At 32.9% G+C, this 13,519-nt stretch overlaps 1 protein-coding gene across 4 annotated transcripts in view; it reads right to left on the reverse strand.

Moving 5' to 3' along the window:
• LOC117172735 (zinc finger protein ztf-16) overlaps positions 1-10,873 on the reverse strand; it is a 202,389-nt gene extending 191,516 nt beyond the window's left edge. For 2 of the 4 annotated variants that reach the window (XM_033360909.1, XM_033360906.1), the window contains exon 1: positions 10,530-10,873. The gene's annotated coding sequence lies outside the window, so the exon portion shown is untranslated. Of the gene's footprint in view, positions 1-10,352 lie in introns of all 4 variants that reach the window. The other 2 variants (XM_033360907.1, XM_033360908.1) reach the window with 2 other exon arrangements.
• Between the last annotated feature and the right edge of the window lie 2,646 nt (positions 10,874-13,519).

Raw genomic sequence — 13,519 nt, forward strand, 5'->3', positions numbered from 1 at the left:
AGTTCATCTTTGGGAGTCCAGTACGGATAATATCCGATCGTGGAACGGCCTTCACCTCTCAAGAGTTCCAAGAATACTGCAATCAAGAGAGGATCCAGCATCATCGAATAACGACTGGATTTCCGAGAGCGAACGGTCAAATTGAACATATCAATCGTGTGATTATTCCGATTTTGACAAAAATGTCCCTTGAGAATCCTGGAAAATGGTACCAGCATGTAAATAAGCTTCAACAAGCGCTAAATTCAACCTTTCATCGAAGTATCGGAATGACTCCTTTCCGATTGCTTACGGGAGTTGAAATGCGTCGCTCAGATGATCTACAGTTGAGAGAAATCTTGGAGGAAGAGTGGCAGCATCAGTTTGAAGAATCCAGAGATGATCTAAGCCAACAGGCAAAGCTGCAAATAGGGAAAATTCAGGAGGAAAACAGAAAAACTTACAATTTACGTCGCCGAGCACCTTTCAAATATGCTGTGGGAGATCTCGTTGCGATCAAGCTCACCCAGATGAAACCCGGTCGAAAATTACGAGCTAAATTTCAGGGTTCGTATCAGATAACTAAAGTTAAGTCAAACGATACTTATGACGTTAAGAGAGTTGGCGACGGAGAAGGTCCTATGACGACGAGTTCCTGCGCGGAATATGTAAAACCTTGGGTTTCTTAGTCATCCGAGGCGGATGACCATCCAGGATGGCCGATTGTAGGATTATTATTTTTATAATTACGTACATTAAATTTAAATTGCGGTGCGGTTAGTGGCGCCACCTCAGGCGAAAAGCGTGAGAATGAGATGAACGGGGAATGAGAGAAGGAGTGGTAGACGAGCAGTCTTTGTATACACACTCCTTTTACTTAGTTTCAAATTATACGAATATTTAACAAAGAGAAGTCTTCTTTCTTGTGTATGATTCCCATACTATGCACCTAGGGGGAGAAGAGGGAATTTTTATAACAAATGGATGATTTCAGACATTACTCGAAAGACAGTCATACCCTGCCCAAAAAATCGGATAGGTTCTAAAAGGAAATTTCTAATAAGATTCAGAAACAGTCAGCAAAATATTCTTTTCAGATTTTTTCAGAATCTTTCTGAAATGTCCCGTTTATTCTCATCAGATGCTATCATAAATTATTAATCATTAATAATAATTATTCTTAATATTAATAATAATGTATATTATTTTGTTTTTGCAAATTATTATTATTAAAAAATTAATAATATTAATTTGAACAAACAAAACAATTGCTTAAAGAAGGTTTGAAAAATAATTCCTTTTATCCAACATTTTTTCACTACTTTACTATCAAAATTATTAGGCAGTTATAATTTGGAAAAAATTATTTAATTAATCAAATGATTAAATTTCGAAATTTATTAAATGAATAACTGTTTACTTTCCAATCCTTCAATATATTTTCATTTTAAAAGTTTAGTTACAATTGCATAATAATTACATATCAAGTTCTATTAAGCAATATTTATTTCACAATATTACATAATTTAGTTTTCCGATGAACTCTTATAGAAACTGACAAAAATGCACGCGGGACAATTTCGGAAAAGATCGGGAAAAACGAAAAGATACCACAGGGACACTTTCTGATAAGTTCAGAAAGATTCCGAAAGAAAATGGTGATACAGTTTTGGATAGAATTTCGGATGCAGATTTCGGAAAGGATCTGTAAAATGTGGAAATTTTCGGAAAGAAAGTTCTATCAGAAACCTGTATCAGGGACGATTACAGTCCATATTAGATTTCAAATAAAGGAAGCATGATTTAGGGTAATTTTAAGGTTAATTTATGGTCACTTACCATAAATTGACCAAAATAAAATGTAGATGTCTATGAATTTCCTGAAATTTAATGTAAATTTTCGGTCATACATTGTGATTTTACAGTTAAGTATGGTAAATTATAAAAAATTACCCAAAATTCAATTTTAAACATTGTTACAAATTTCCGGAAATGCATAATATTTGGGGGGGATTTATGGTAATATTACAGGTAATTTATAGGAACTCAACCCTCTCAGCCTAGACTTCAATATCTATAGTTCTTATTAACGTATCGGGATTTTTATGATTTTAGATTATAACTAAAAGTCTCACAAAAATGAATACTGTAAAATTAATAAGATGAATTCAACATATTACTATACTATAAATATTTTCACAAAACTGAAACTATGTAGCGAACCGCAAATGTCGTCCGGGTCTAATACACCCAGTTCAGGCTGGCTATGCTAACTATGGTAACTTTTTTTATTGTAGTTTTTTTCAATGGTAACTTTCCATAAACTACCGAAACATTCAATTATTCGGAACCAAAATTTCCTTACAGTTTTTACGGTGAGTAGGTTGATTGTTGTAAAATACGAGCTCATAGATTTACAATTTTCATTATTCACCTCTCACGTCATTTTTACTCCCTAGGGAGTAAAATTAGAACTTTAGGCACGCTTTGTAGGCGTGGAACAGGGCTGAAATCAGGCATGTGTCATAACAAAATATATTTAGTGGCCACCAAGGTGAATTTTGTTTTAAGTGTTTGTCATTGAATCTTCCGAAATGGATACCCTACCGATAAAAATCTCGGAATATATACTGAAGATTCGCAGGCTCTGAGAAGCTCTGAGAAATTCTCCGCAGGAAGAGAGGCTGAAATTGAAATAAGAATTCGATCATAAATAACAAGCAGATAGGCTATCTCAATAGAGTAACCGACACTCACTAAGGGTCCTTTGTGAAGCGTTCGGATTATCATTTAGAAATAGATTTTTTTAACTTCAAAATTAACAGCCGCCCTACCGAAAGAAATCTCTGAGTTTTCTTCAGCGAAATAGCCTGGCCCATTTGAGTCTATAAACAAAGTCGATTTGAAACAGAATAGTCTTGGAGATAATTTGAGAGATTTAGTTTCTTTTCAAGATCCTTTTAGTGGTCCTTTCAAGAGTGGTGCGACGGTAATATAATGTTCCTTTTGTATTCGTCACGTACAGGGTGGGCAGGGTTATTTACAGTAGTTGGTCGTGGCTAATCCGCTCTCCCTTTTTAAATTTCTCTTCAAATTATTAACACTTTCTTTTCAATTGATGAATTTTCTCATTACACTTATTTATAATTATAACTTATATACTGATATACAATTTTCTAGTTGAATTCAAAAATGTTGTCTTTTTTGGCGTATCTCATTCCATTTACGAGAATCGTTCTATTAATTCCAATTTTAAGCATTAAAAAAAAGTCTATATCTGAAGTCATCGAAACCCGTAGATTCCGAATTATTATGTTTTAGGCTGTTAACTATGAAATTTAAAAAAATCTACTTCTAAATTTTAATCCGAAAGCTTAACAAAGGACCCTTGAGTGTCGGCTACTCTATTTAGATAGCCTCTCTGCTTGTTATCTGTGATAGTATTCTTATTTCAATTTCCGAAAGGATATTTTAAAGCCTTCAGACCATATAAACGAGCTTCCTGGACCTTTAAAAATATCTACCTGAGTGCCTGCGGAGAATTTCTCTGAGCTTCTTTGACCTAAAGAATTTTTAGTATATACTCAAAGATTCTTTTCGGTAGAGCGTAAACATAATAATTCAGAACCCCAAATGTTTGGTGGGCAGATGTGAGAGAAACAAGCTCCAAGACGTCGTTAATATTTGCCAAGCATACAAACATTGATCGCTACTGTGCACATGTGCATTGATGTTGTCATGTCACGTGTTATCCCCAGTCCACTGACTGAAATTTGGTTCGAAATGCAAGATACTAGAGTGGGGCTCAGGCCTTTTTAACGGGGGAATAACACATGACACAACAACAGCAATGCGCATGTGCACGAAGCCAGTCAAAAGTTTGCATGCTTTGTAAATATTAACAATCTCCTGGAGGTTGCTCGTCGCACTCCCCACGTACAAGAATACTACCCTACCGATAGAAATCTTAGAGTATCCTCAGTCGAAATAGCCTGGCCCATTTGAGTCTATAAGCCTAGTCGATTTGAATGATTTAATCTCTGAGATAGTCTGAAATTTGGGTCCTTTTATTGGTCCTTTTAAGAGTGGTGCGACGGTAATATAATGTTCCTTTTGTATTCGTCACGTACCGGGCGGGCAAAGTTATTTACAGAAGTTGGCCGTCGCTAATCCGACTCTCCCTTTTTAAATTTCTCTTTAAATTATTAACACTTTCTTTTCAATTGATGAATTTTCTCATTATACTTATTGATAATAACTTATATACTAATATAAATTTTCTATTTGAATACAAAAATGTTGTCTTTTTTGGCGTATCTCATTTCATTTACGAGAAACGTTGTATTAATTTCAATTTTGAGCATTAAAAAAAAAAGTTAGATATCTGAAATCATCGACATCCGTAGATCCGTAGATTTCAATTTCAGCCTCTCTGCTTGTTATTTATGATCGTATTTCTATTTCAATTTCGGAAAGGACATTTTAAAGCCTTTAAAACATTTGAAAGAGCTACCTGGACCTTTAAATATATCTACCTGTGTGCCTGCGGAAAATTTCTCAGAGCTTCTCAGGGGCTTGAAGATCTTTGGCATATACTCTAAAATTTCTATCGTAAGGGCATATATAGAAAAAATTAATTTTTACGAACATATTAGCAAAACAGGGAAAAAATGAACCCAAAGCTCTACTTCTTGTTATTTGCGATAGAATTCTTATTTCAATTTCAACCTCTCTGATGTTATTTATGATCGTATTTTCATTTCAATTTTGGAAAGGACATTTTAAAGCCTTTAGAACATTTAAAGGAGCTACCTGGACCCAGCATATACTCTGAGATTTCTATCGGTAGAGCATTAACACTTTTTTTTAATTGGTGAATTTTTTCATTATACTTATTTATAATTGTAACTTATATACTAATATACAATTTTCGAGTAGAATTAACAAATGTTATCCTTTTTGTCGTACCTCCCTAACGATAGAAATCTCAGAGTATATGCTAAAGATACTCAAGGCTCTGAGAAGCATAGACTTTTAAAAACTAAAGGTGAAAGCATCGACAACAGGAATTTTATAATTGTAAATTCTCTTTTGTTAAAGCTCCTTCGGCTTTAACGAACACATTCTCATCACGTATGTCGTGCTTCGCACTCGAGTTTATCCCTGAACTTTTATATCATTCCCATAAATGTAAATTATTATAGTTCATGACTTACATTGGTATTAAAACAGACGTAGTTTCATTGTCTCGTTTGAAAAAATGCGCATTCTTTAAAAAAAATTTTATTAAACATTTTATTGCAACTTTAATCGTTTTTCCATAAAGTGAATTTGCTCATTTCTAATTTTTTTATGATTTAAACTTTCCGCGTACGGTCTTCTGAGCAGCCTTTTTTAACTTCTAAATGATATATATACCTATATAGATCATTTGAAATACTGTGAAATTGTTGCAAGAAAAAATGTAATTGTTGGATTTTCCATTATTTTGTATGCTGTCAAAATTAGAATTTTTGATTTTTCAAGAAAATTCAAAAAATTGTTACAATAATCTTGTAGGGCATTTAGAAATCAAACTTTTTCTTCTCTTGTCTTTTTTACATATCGTTCGTTATTTGGCTTAAAAGGTTCATTTTCGTGTGTTTTGTGAAATTTTGTAAATACTTTAACTCTGTTAATTTTTGGTTTTTTGAGAAAAGTCATGTGGATAAATTATTCAACTTTTTGAATACTATAAAAATCCATACAGAAAATTTTTGAATTTTGAAAAAAGTGGTCTCAAAAATATTCAAAATGCGCTCACTTTTTGAATTTTATATCCAAAATAACTGGCTAACAAACTTGACCTTCAGTTTCGGACACTAAAAGAGTGTACCAGAGGCCAATCTGATAGAATGATTTTTTCAAAAGTTATCATGCTCACAGACAGATAGGCATACATACAGACAGACCGACAGACAGACACATTCGTAAAAACCTATTTTTCGGATTCAGGGGGTCTCAAAACGTGGACATTTGACCAAAACTGAGGAGAGTCGTCAAATGTTACACAAATCTAATACCTTCTCTGATGAAAATGTAAAAATGATTTGTCATGAATAATTTTCTGATAGTTCTGTTTATTTTTTTAAACGTAAAAAATAGTATTAAAAACATAAAAAATTTATCTTTTTGAAACCCCACACACGCGATGAAAAAGAAATTGAAAAAAAAACATTGTGTTAAGAATGTGCCCATGCAGCGGGCAAATTTTTTAACTGTTAATGCTGTTTTTCATTATTAAAGCCAATAACACGCATCCTATCAGAAAGTAGTTAATAACAAATTTGTAGATCTTTTTTAAATGAACAATTTTTGTTTTATCGTCTTTTACTGTATTTTGCACAGTTTGGCCGAATAATGGAATTTTCGGATTTTTCATTATTTTGTGTGTTGTCAAAATTAGAATTTTGCATTTTTCAAGAAAATTCAAAAAGTTGTTATGATAATCTTCTAGGGAATTCAAAAAGCAAGAATTTTCTCCTCTTGACTTTTTTTCATATCGTGCGTTATTTGGCATAAAATGTTCATTTTCGTGTTTTTTGTAATTTTGTAAATCTTATAACTCTGGTAATTTTTGATTTTATGGAAAAAGTCATTTGGATAAATTGTTCGACTTTTTAAACACTATGAATAACCGTACAGAGAACTTTTGAATGTCAGAATAAGTGGTCTTAAAGTTTTTCGAAATGTAACCACTTTTTGCATTTTTATCCAAAATGGCTAACTAACGAACTTGACCCTTAGTTTAGCACACTAAACGAGTGTACCAAAGGCCAATTTAATGGATTTTTTTAAAGTTATCTTGTTCACAGATAGACATACATACAAACATATGACATGCACACAGACGCATTCGTAAGAACCTGTTTTTCAGAATCAGGGGGTCTCAAAGCGTGGACAATTGACAAAAACTGAAGGGTCAAATTTTACACAAATCTAATACCTTCTTTGACGAGAATGTAAAAATGGTATCATCTTGAAACCTCTCAAAAGTCTTAAACAGCTTAACAAATTTATTTCACAATGCTAAAAAAGCTACATTTTATTAAAAAAATTTTCAAATGTTCTCAAATTTCAAATGATTTTTTTAATTCTTTTAAAAATTCTATTTATAAATACATAAAATCATCAAAATTTGTTTAAACAATTGTTGTTTACAATAATTGTACAATAATTTGTGATCGACTTTATTAAAAAAAACTTGATTTATTCCATCAAAAATACCTGATGCTGATATTTGTTTATAAAACTTGCTTTTAAAATAACGAATTATTTATTAACTTTCATCATTTCTGCTAAAAATCTCTTTTTGTGTAAGTGAAGCTGGAAAAAAGATTCTTTTATTTTTGAATCAAGTAAAACGGATATCTATCGAAAAGTCAGCAAAGATGTCATTTAACAATCTGCGAAGTATTATGAATTTTTATGTCATGTTTTTTGTCTAAGGAATTATTAATAAATATTACCATATATTGTGTTTATACTTTTAGGAAAAAGAAGCAGTAAATCAGATTATTTAATTACACATTTGCCTTATATGTTTCGGACTTTTACTGTTTAATTATAACTTAATAATAGAAAATTCGATGAATTTTCCCCATGTTTAAATTGTGTGAAAAATGGGTAAAAAATATATTTAAAATAAAAATTAAATATTTTAAATCAAATTATTTAAGTGGCAAGGCTCGACACCTTCACTCAAGTATGTTTCATACCCTTTTGGTTCAATTCAGGATGACTGAAAACTACTACCTGACCGCTTGACTCAATTCAGATCTAGAAAGGTAAGGGGGTTGGCTATTGGCTCAATTCGAGTGCGCCCATCTCAATAGATTAGCCGAAACTCAAAGCTCCTTTGTTAAGCTTTCGGATTAAAATTTAGGAGTAGATTTTTTTTCATTTCATAGTTAACTGCCTAAAACATAATAATTCGGAATCTACGGGTTTTGATGACTTCAGATATCTAACTATTTTTTTAATGCTTAAAATTGGAATTAATAGAACGTTTCTCGTAAATGGAATGAGATACGCCAAAAAAGACAACATTTCTTAATTCAACTAGAAAATTGTATATTAGTATATAAGTTATAATTATAAATAAGTATAATGAGAAAATTCATCAAGTAAAAAAAAGTGTTAATCATTTGAAGAGAAATTTAAAAACGGAGAGTCGGGTTAACTACGGCCAACTACTGTATATAACTCTGCCCGCCCAGTACGTAACGAATACAAAAGGAACATTATATTACCGTCCCCTCGGGCGGCAGACATCTTGCCAGCTGACACCACACCGTGATATAGCTAGTCGATGTTTGAGGTTGTGTTGATTTTGGATCGTTCTCAAAAACTCTCAAAGAATCCAAAGAGGGCCTGAAGCAACTTCGAATCCAACGGAAGGGGAAAGTTCCGCAAGTAGCCGTGGAGGAAAAGACGATCGCCCCGGTAAGTGACGAATACAATAGGACCATTATATGACCGTCGCATCACCCTTAAAAGCACCTCTAAAAGAACCTTAAATAGGACCCAAATCTCGCCGACTATATCTGAGAATAAACCATTCAAATCGAAACAGCAGGTCTGAGAATACTCTGAGATTTCTATCGGCAGGGTTATGAATATTTTGCGGGTACACAAAATAAAGCGGCCAGCGTCTTCTGAAGTTATGAGAAAATAAAAAGGAAAACACCATTTAATTTTAATACAGTAGTTAGGATATATTTATACTTAAACAATTGTACAATTTGATTCCTATAAATATAAAAAAATCCGTTTACGTCGGAATGGCTATTTAACGGCATTGGAATGCATTGATTTTATTCGATATATCCGACCAGAAAAAGCATTAAATGGCGTTCGAATTATTTGAAACGGCATTGGATCCGTGCTGTGCCCCGATCACTGAAGGCATTGCATTGCATTCAACTGATATCGGTATTCAACTGCATTTAGTGGCATTAAATCAATGGTACAAAAAAGAACCAACTCTAATGCCATCATTTTTGTGCAGAATTAAAAGTGATTCGAACGAAAACTGTCGAATGCCAAGAAACGCATTCGGACAAAAACTAAATTTGTTTAGATTTATAGGTAATGAAATGTAGATTTTTTTAATGCCGTATAATCTACTTCAATGCTCTCCTTTTTACAGGGAGAATAATAATGAGTAAACCTGGTAAAAAGACTTGCATTAAAAAGTATTGAAAAATTTCATTCATTCAGTGGTAACGTGAGAAATATTGAATACTTCTGGATCCCGTTTTTGTCCTCCCGTTTTGAATATCCACGGTAGTTGAAGTTAGTTTTCAAATATAATCCCTTTCTGTACCTAGCACTGACAATATTTCAATAAATACCACAAAGCAACCAAGAATTAGACAAATTTGAATCCCTTTTAATTTAGCAAATTTTGCTACATTTATTTACTGTTTTTCGAATAATAATCAGGCAAAAAGCTTTTTAAAACATAGCGTCGGTCATTTTACGATGTCAGGATCGATTTTCGCACAGAAGGTTCTGGCGAAAAATAATTTTTTTCAATTTTTTATCATGATTTTATATTTTTTCAATTGATAATATTTGAGCAAAGCGAACATTTGACGATAAAGAAATGTTTTTTTGACATACAATTCTACTAGATTTAGCAAATTTCATGCTTTTAGAGCGCGTTCTAATGCTTCAAACGAAAATTGTGTTTTTAATGTATTCGAGGTTACGTCTGATAGCTCCGATCGGCTTTAAAAGGGATTGAAATCGTATAATTTTCGCCGCCTAATGAGAATTAAAAAACTAAGGGCAGAAACCGCATTCTTAGGGATTCAAATTTTCTAATACTTTTTAATGCAAGGCTTCTTACCGGGTATTTTAATATGTACATACACTTTTGTTAACCGTATTCTTTTTATTTACTTTAAGTATAGTGTAGTCTATTAATGGTAAAAGAAACATAAAAGAAAATAATTTGACAAAGAAATTACGAATGGAGTTTATTAACAAAATATTTAGAAATGAAAACTGTCTCCGAAGAATAATAATGGTAATAAAAGAGAAAGAAAAGCAGATGTGTGTTGTAAACTATTATTCTTCTAATCAACGGGACCAATATCCACCAAAATTAATTGCGCTTGCAACAGCCAGTTTGTTCTACATACTTTTATAAGAAGCTATATCACAAAAATAGGTAACCTGAATAATTTTTTTACGAGTTATATATGATGTGTCAAACCATGTCAATATCGGAATAAATTTTATCAAACTACGGGATGTTTACTGTATCGAATTCGAAATTTTGACCTGAATATTAAAGTGAAATTGTGTTTTATAAGTTAGGTTACCTTTAATCAGTTTTAGATTAAAATAATTTGATGATCGGCTATCTTAATCTCGGCAATCTGAATACTTTGAAGAACGTTGTATTTTGGCTGATTTTAGGGCCATTATTGCACTTTTTTATTGTAAATTCACGTTACCAATTTTCGTAGAATTTATTAATAACAACTACTCTACACTACCTGTCAACTCATGCAATCGGTCCGTATGATAAACAGGATCGAGCAGGTATCATCACAATGGTTATGTGCAACGGGTATTACCCAATCGCATGATGATTACGGCAAAGGAACACCTGTGTTTCAGTGCAATGCCGGAGTGCACTGCACTCTGTCCCAATTAAAGGGCCGTGTTCAGAATACAATCTGGACACATTTTGTATCTCTACTCTACGTAGAGTTCTGAGTCGGTTATGTTACTTTGCGAACGGCAAGGAGAATGAGAATGTTACCACAAATATAACCGCAGCGATAAATTCTTTGGATTCTTTGAGAATTTATGAGAACGATCCAAAATCAACACAACCTCAAATATCAACGAGCTATATCATGTTGTGGCGTCAGCTGGCAAGATGTCTGCACCCCGAGGATCAAGCAACAGTATCAATAGCACGAGACCAAACTTTTTTTTATAACCCTACCAATAGAAATCTCCGAGTATTCTCAAGCGAAATAGCCTGGCCCATTTGATTCTATAAGCAGAGTCAATTTTAATTATTTAGTTTCTGAGATAGTCTAAGAGATTTGGGTCCTTTTAATGGTCCTTTTAAGGGTATGTAATACTTACAGTTTCTTAGGCTTTTTTCCACAAATGAAAATTTCTACAGACTAAATTCGGAGATGCTATAAAATATCATAAGGGACGTCCCCAGACTCTTTTCTGGGGCATAACAAAAAAATGTATTGTGCTAAATAAAAATGTTATGCATATGCATTATTTTGAGGTTCCCAGTGGGCACAACATTTGGCGACGTCTTTACGACAACTTCATGACAGCCTATGTCCATGCCGTTAAGGTGTCTTCACGATACCGTAAATAAGTCGTATGATCTGACGATGCTTTACGCTATCGCAAAGCACCGAATTGACATGGACATAGGATGTTGAAAAGTTGTAAAGATGCCACAAAGATGTCGTAAAGACATCGCCAAATTTTGTGCCCACTGGGTTACGTCGTTTTTCATCTGCCTTTCCAATAATCTGGAAATTATTTATGAAATAAACTTTTTTGATTGGCTGCAAACAAGGTTAGTTCCGGGAGATCAGTTACTATGTTTATCTGTAAGTCCAAAGTTTTCGGCCAAAAATATTGTGTAGTTTGGAAGTAACGCTCGGCTGAATTGTAAAACACATAACCTATAAATATACACGCACGTTAGCGATATCAAAAAAATGTTGATAAAAAAAAAAAACAAAAAAAGTGTGCGGGGACGTCCGTTCGCATGTTCGCCCTACCGAAAAGAATCTTTGAGTATATACTAAAAATTCTTTAGGTCAAAGAAGCTCAGAGAAATTCTCCGCAGGCACTCAGGTAGATATTTTTAAAGGTCCAGGAAGCTCGTTTAAATGGTCTGAAGGCTTTAAAATATCCTTTCCGAAATTGAAATAAGAATACGATCATAAATAACGAGCAGAGATGCTATCTCAATAGAGTAGCCGACACTTAAGGGTGTTTTGTTAAGTTTTCGGATTAAAATTTAGAAGTAGATTTTTTTAATTTCATAGTTAACAGCCTAAAACATAATAATTCGGAATCTACGGGTTTCGATGACTTCAGATATCTAACTTTTTTTTAATGCTTAAAATTGGAATTAATAGAACGATTCTCGTAAATGGAATGAGATACGCCAAAAAAGACAACATTTTTGAATTCAACTAGAAAATTGTATATCAGTATATAAGTTATAATTATAAATAAGTATAATGAGAAAATTCATCAATTGAAAAGAAAGTGTTAATAATCTGAAGAGAAATTTGAAAAGGGAGAGCGGATTAGCCACGACCAATTACTGTAAATAACTCTGCCCGTCCGGTACGTGACGAATAGAAAAGGAACATATTACCGTCGCATCACTCTTAAAACGACCACTAAAAGGATCTTGAAAAGGACCCAAATCTCTCAAACTATCTCCGAGACTATTTTGTTTCAAGTCGACTTTGTTTATAGACTCAAATGGGCCAAGCTATTTCTCTAAAGAAAACTCCAAGATTTCTTTCGGTAGGGAAAATGCAATTTTCTATTAATTAAAATAAATTCTGAGATTCTCTCAAATTCTCAGAGAATTTATTTCTCGGTTATATTCTCGGTAATATTCTCATTCTCGTTCTCAAAGTAATATAACCGGCTCAGAACTCTAAGTGTCGGCTACTCTATTGATATAGCCTCTCTGCTTGTTATTTTTTATCGAATTCTTATTTCAATTTCAGCCTCTCTGCTTGTTATTTATGATCGTATTTCTATTTTAATTTCGGAAAGGACATTTTAAAGCCTTTAAAACATGTAAAAGAGCTACCTGGACCTTTAAATATATCTACCTGAGTGCCTGCAGAGAATTTCTCTGAGCTTCTCTGTCCCTAGAGAATCTTTAGAATATACTCAGAGATTTCTATCTCTGAATTAATAAAAAAATGTTTTAGACCATACCCTACCGAAAGAAATCTTTGAGTTTTCTTTAGCGTAATAGCTTGGCCCATTTGAGTCTATAAACAAAGTCGATTTGAAACAAAATAGTCTCGGAGATAGTTTGAGAGATTTGGGTCCTTTTCAAGATCCTTTTAGTGGTAGTTTTAAGAGTGGTGCGACGGTAATATAATGTTCCTTTTGTATTCGTCACGTACCGGGCAGGCAGAGTTATTTACAGTAATTGGTCGTGGCTAATCCGGTCTCCCTTTTCAAATTTCTCTTCAAATTATTAACACTTTTTTTTAATTGATGAATTTTCTCATTATACTTATTTATAATTATAACTTATATACTGATATACAATTTTCTAGTAGAATTCAAAAATGTTGTCTTTTTTGGCGTATCTCATTCCATTTACGAGAAACGTTCTAATGATTCCAATTTTAAACATTAAAAAAAAAAGTTAGATATCTGAAGTCATCGAAACCCGTAGATTCCGAATTATTATGTTTTAGGCTGTTAACTATGAAATTAAAAAAAATCTACTTCT

The sequence above is a fragment of the Belonocnema kinseyi genome, chromosome 5 (assembly GCF_010883055.1).
Source record: "Belonocnema kinseyi isolate 2016_QV_RU_SX_M_011 chromosome 5, B_treatae_v1, whole genome shotgun sequence".
Lineage (NCBI taxonomy): Eukaryota > Metazoa > Arthropoda > Insecta > Hymenoptera > Cynipidae > Belonocnema > Belonocnema kinseyi.